This window comes from Austrofundulus limnaeus, unplaced genomic scaffold, assembly GCF_001266775.1.
Source record: "Austrofundulus limnaeus strain Quisiro unplaced genomic scaffold, Austrofundulus_limnaeus-1.0 Scaffold82, whole genome shotgun sequence".
Classification (NCBI taxonomy): domain Eukaryota; kingdom Metazoa; phylum Chordata; class Actinopteri; order Cyprinodontiformes; family Rivulidae; genus Austrofundulus; species Austrofundulus limnaeus.
In genome coordinates, this window is record NW_013952484.1 from 507,455 (window position 1) to 513,357 (window position 5,903).

The 5,903-nt window shown below is 42.2% G+C and overlaps 1 protein-coding gene across 2 annotated transcripts in view; it reads left to right on the forward strand.

The window, feature by feature from the left end:
- Positions 1-369: 369 nt before the first annotated feature.
- The window catches only part of wasf1 (WASP family member 1), a gene marked incomplete in the record, with an annotated part of 77,026 nt that continues 71,492 nt past the window's right edge, over positions 370-5,903 (forward strand). For both annotated transcript variants that reach the window (XM_014011568.1, XM_014011569.1), the window contains 1 exon segment: positions 370-853.

A 5,903-nucleotide genomic window follows, 5' to 3' on the forward strand; every position in this document is an offset into this window, starting at 1 on the left:
ATAGATAGATAGATAGATAGATAGATAGATAGATAGATAGATAGATAGATAGATAGATAGATAGATAGATAGATAGATAGATAGATAGATTATACTTTATTAATCCCAATGGGAAATTACATGCAAGACCCATCAGATTTAAGAAAAATCAATCAATCAATCAATCAATCAATCAATCAAGAAGACAAACTTTTTGGGTCTGGGGAGCACTTATTGGGGAAAGAATTTTCCACTGATCCTCAAAAACCTCGTGCTGATTAAAAACAATTTAACCCCTAAAMGCCATTAGACTATGTTTGTTAAATATGTTTGGGGGCAGAAAAAGTCTTCCATACATTTACGTGTCGCAGCCTCTGTAACCCACTGGACACCTCATTACGACCGTCTRGAATCCCAACCAATACTCCAGGCGCACGCGCTGTCCGCGAGCACACATCAGCAGCACGGGACGGTTTCTCGTGCGCTCAACAATAGAGTGGTTCATACCATTATCACCGACTGCTGCGGGGACCTTTCCCTCTTCAGAAACCGCATTTTATCTGATTATGTTTTTCGACAGAGGACATATATGTCGCGCTCACGTAAAACCTACAACGGTTTCAAGTTGCGAAACTTGATTTCACTCCGACCAGGCGACATTTAGCGCCGCGTTCACCGGCGTCCAGTCGAAGAATCCCTTCAAACAAAGTGGCTGGATTGTTCTTCTTCTTCGCCGCCTCTTCCAGCAGCGCTTCAGAGACGGTGCAGCCATGGATCTGAGCCGGGGATTTAAATTCTTGGACTCGGCGGCACGCTTTGTCGCTCWGTGAAAATGGACAGAAGATAAGTGGGATTTTAACACAAAACTCATCAGGTAACATTTGAACAAAACCACCCCACAGCCACCGTTTTAAACTCTGATATATTTACTCAATGTTTGCATCTTAGCTCTACTACAACTTAGACCCTGAGTGAGTCAGAACCGAGTCACCATGTTGTAACGTTAGACCCGAACCGGAGCTGCCAGACTAATAACGGTCTGTAGGTAATTCAACACTGCTGTGGCTCCCACAGTAACCAGTCATACAGGTGATAAATGAGGCGGGGTTCACAACGCTTGAGCTTCAACCATTCATGTAAAAACAGAAGTACCAGTAGTTTGTTTGCTACTGTTTTAAAAAATGAAGCTAATTGATCAAGCGTGCWGCTGCACATCTGCATGAGCTCCAGCTGCGGCTGCATGTAAGAAATGTCATCATGTTGGTGAGATTTCTGCAGTGCCTCTTGAATATCCAGATTGAAGCATCCAGTAATATTCCCATCATCTGCGAGTTTCAGCCGGCTTGAGATGAGAAGTTTCAGTTTGCTGCAGCGCCCCCCCCGCCTAAAGACTTCCCTGAGTAATCATAATTGGGTCTGAGGGTCTGTATGTGCTCCAGCTTGGTTTGCAGGCTGTCATGTTGGGGGGATGGGTAGCTTACTGACCGGTGAAAATCGTGGTTTGTGGAATCTGAAACCTTCTTTGTAGCTACTTTTTTCCAAGTGCAACAAGAAGTGAGTCGTTCTGTGACTGTTGTGCATCCTTTTTGGACAGTTTGAACATTTGCATTGCTTGATTCCAGCTCAAGGGTTCAATAATAAGAGTAGAAATTGCATTAGGGTTGGGCAATATTGGCAAAAAAAAAACAAAAAGAATCGCGATTAATTGTGGTGTTTAGTCGATAACGATTAATTTGACGATTTATACCCTGGAGTCCCTGGACGCCCTTATATCCTGGTCACATGACCAATTTAGTGGGAAAGATTTGCTCTTCGTAAAAAATCTGCTCCAAATTGTGTCAAAATTACAGACTTCAGGTTATACATCAATTTTAAATTGTGTTGATACTGTATATAAATAAATTAGAGAACTTGTTTTTAATGTTCAACACATTTGAAGCGGAGAGGAGAACTGAGCGGACTGACTGGAGAAATCTCCCCTGGTGGCATTAATCATATTAAAAAAAATAGTATAGGTCTTCTGGACGGGTTCTTCTCTAATGAAACGTTTCGTCTCTCCTCCAAGAGACTTCTTCAGTCTGAGAGTTTCAGGCAAAATTCAGGCTTTTAAGCCCTGCCTCCRTGTGACTAATACTCACATCACATGGCTATTGTTGACACCTAATTAACACTTATTGTTAGCAGGGGGTGGAGTGATACTGGCAATAGCCGCAATGTAGGAGGGAGACAACTGAAAACGGAGGCCTCCACCTCTGTTTAATGATGGACGGTCTTTCATTAAACAGAGGTGGAGGCCTCCATTTTCAAAACCTGAGACCCCACGCACAACGATGAAAAACAATAGATAGAGCAGGTTTGGTCCTACATTGTGTGTGGTGTGTAACCACACAGGAAATACAACACATCACACACGAGCAGACGCCAAGCTTTCTGGAACAACGTGGCAGTTGTTTTGTTTTCTTTAATTTGGATTACTTCCCATGATGTCCCAGTGGCTTTCAAACCCCAAAACACATTACGGCAAAGGCTGGTTCACCCCAAAGATCCGGTGCCCCGGCACAAACAGAGCAATGTTGTATATGCTGTTAAGTGCCAGGAGGACTGCGACCAGTTATACATGGGGGAAACAAAGCAGCCACTGTTCAAAAGAATGTCCCAACACAGACGAGCTACATCTAATGGCCAGAACTCTGCAGTTTTCACTCATTTACAGGCCAGCGGTCACTCTTTCAGAGATGAGGATGTTCTCATTCTTGATAGGGAGGAACGTTGGTTTGAGAGAGGAGTAAAAGAAGCCATTTTTGTGAAGAAAGACCGTCCATCATTAAACAGAGGTGGAGGCCTCCGTTTTCAGTTGTCCCCCTCCTACAGTGCTGCTATTGCCAGTATCACTCCACCCCCTGTTAACAATAAGTGTTAATTAGGTGTCAACGATAGCCATGTGATGTGAGTATCAGTCACATGGAGGCAGTGCTTAAAAGCCTGAATTTTGCCTGAAACTCTCAGACTGAAGAAGTCTCTTGGAGGAGAGACGAAACGTTTCATTAGAGAAGAACCCGTCCAGAAGACCTATACAATTTTTTTCTTTTTGATTTTTTTACCTGGATTACTGAGATGCATCAGGACATTAATCATATTAATCGTCAAGTGCCAAAAAATAATTGATTAATGTTCTACTGACGATTAATTGCACACGATACGATTGTGCCCAACCCTAAATTGCATTTTTGCAATATTGCAATACTACGTCCTGAATGACTGCTGAGATTTGTTGAAGAATTAAGTTTTATTTGACTTATTCAAGTTAAAACAGAGTAGCTAAAATCAGCAGAGCTGTACTTGAAAGCAACATTTACCAAAACATAGCTTAAAACTAAAAGAAACAAAATAGTAGCTAAAACCTAAAAGTAACAGAATGGTGGCTAAAAAGTAAAAGTAGCAAAAATGGCAACTAAAAGCCAACATTAGCAAAACATACTGTTTCAGTAACACAATGGTAGCTAAAAGCTAAAAGTGGCAGAATTGTAGCTAAAAGCTGAAATTAGCAAAACGGTATCAACAAGTTAAAAGTATCTAAATGACAGCTTAAAATAACTGTGGTAACTAAATGCAGCAGAATGTTAGCCAAGAGTAGAAAAATATATCTAAATGATAAGGGTGGCAGGATGATAGCTAAAAGCAGAAATTAACAAAACTGTATTAAAAATCTAAAAGTAGCTATGTCAAAAATAACAAAACTGTAGCTAAAAGTTGCGAAATGGTAGCTAAAAGTGCTAAAACATTGTTTTAAAAACAAAGGCAGCTGAAGAGGACAAAAAAAAGAACATTTGACGCTAATTAAAAACAATGTTTTTGAAGGAATTGAAAAAAATCTGTATAAATTTTTACGGGGAATTTTATTAATAAAAGTTACAAAAATCACTAGTCATAGCATAGTATTCTTGATTGAGCTGAAGGTTTTGATATACTTAAACTGTACAAAATGTACAAAGTATCCAGAAGTAGGTTTGATCACAAAAAAGATGCATAAAAAAAAGAGTGAATGCTGACTCAGCATTCACGCTATTAATAACAATTTCTGCTGCGTGTTGTTTTAAACCCAGTTAAAATGGGCTCAGTTTCTGTTAGTGAATCCTGAATATCCTGTTTCATGTTTTGCACATATTAACAGCCTGTAGTGGAAATGTAATGTCCAGATTTGTGGCTTATGATGCATGAATCATCATTTGCGGCACTGGTTACGGTGCCAGCGCCTGCTGCTCTCAACTAGGGATTAATACGGTCAGCTTGTGCCTCAAACGAACCGAGGCAGTCAGATGTAATAATGATACACGGGGGACTCAAACTTGGGTGTGTTTGCAGTTGTTGCTGACTGATTTATGCAGAAATTACATAATTCTGCTGACTTTGTAATTTAATAACAGTTAAGATTCATTTTGATGAGGGAAGTCTTAGATTCCTGATTCTAAAATATKCTGAAGGTGTACACTTTTCAAATGAGCTTAAAAATACGAATGCTATGTAAAATATTATTYCCGCAAACATTTTGTCGTACTGGTTGGATTTAAAGTTGGCTTCAGATGACTCTTTTTTTATTTCCAGCTTTGAGGGTGTTTTGTGTTGAAGCATTCTGTGAACCAGAACCACCGAATCCTGAAATCAATTTTTATGATTCACAATCAGTAAAGCAGAAGCCTCTTATTGAACATCACCTGCTGCTGGATCCCTGCATCAAACCTGAGCACGCTCCCGTTTTGTCTCATGCTTCCTGTGAACTTTTTGCCTTTTTGAGAGATGAAAATTCCTGCACGGTTGGCACTTCCCCCTGTTTGATTTTTTTTCTCTCCCTGTGTGTTTCTGAGGCTCTTGTGAGAGAGTGTTTTTTGGCAAGCGTCCTGTAGAGACTTTTTGGCCCTCTCTTGTTTGTTGACATAGCTCTGATCCTCTGCCAGCCTCTGGCTTTCTCATGCTACCAAGAACAGTATCGCCCTTTCTGACTCTCTGTTTTGTCCCCCCTCCCCCCCCCCCACACACACACCCCATAGGTGGAGTGGGGGTGGTGGCGAGGGGCAGGATAACATGGGATAAAATGACCAAGCATGCGGAGATAGAAGGGGAAAGAAAGATGAGTAAAACGAGAAGAAGCTGGGATTCTGGGAAAGCCAGAGAGAGCAGGGGAGCGACTAGTTCCAGTTTATGTGCCATTCAGTGGAGCCACAGACGGACCTCCTATCTCCCAGCTGTTGGGATGCTCCCGAGGGTCCGGCACACAGGCKCTATTGTTCCCCCTCTTGGCCAGGCCCACTGCTCGATAATGCTGCCTCTGTCCGCTGGCTGAACTGGTCTGACAGAGAGACACCGGTGCACAGTTCAGCCCGTCTGACTGGTGCTCCTTGTGCGTTKCTACCACTGCCTCCGCCCACCTCCCAGGAGTTAACTCGGAGGTGTAGGAGGTGGTCTCTTTTTTGTTAACTCGCTTCTTCATAACAAGAATCTCTCCTCAGTGTTTTTTTTTTCTCTCTGGCTTTTATTTTACACTTCCCACAGTAATAATTTCCACATTTCATGCAGGATTTCTTTACCCACAATCATCTTTTGATGAGAAGGAATGGAGTTGTAGCYGTTTTGGTCAAAGTTGTAAATAACATCTCTATTATGAGGTCCTGTGTGATCCATGAGGGCTTGAAGTGTTATGAATGGCTCAGTGATACGGCTGAAAAATGTTAGACCATACTGTGACTGTGTCCAAAACGACAGGCCGGGTCCTCCGGAGGACCCAGACTACCTGGTTGCAGCGGGCCGGGTCCTTGGTAGACCAGGAAGACCGGAAGAAAAGAGGCTGTGAATTTGGACGGTCTAGCCTCCCCTCCTTACCCCGGCGTATGTCATGTCACCTAGCATCTGTGACAATGCTAAACAAGCAA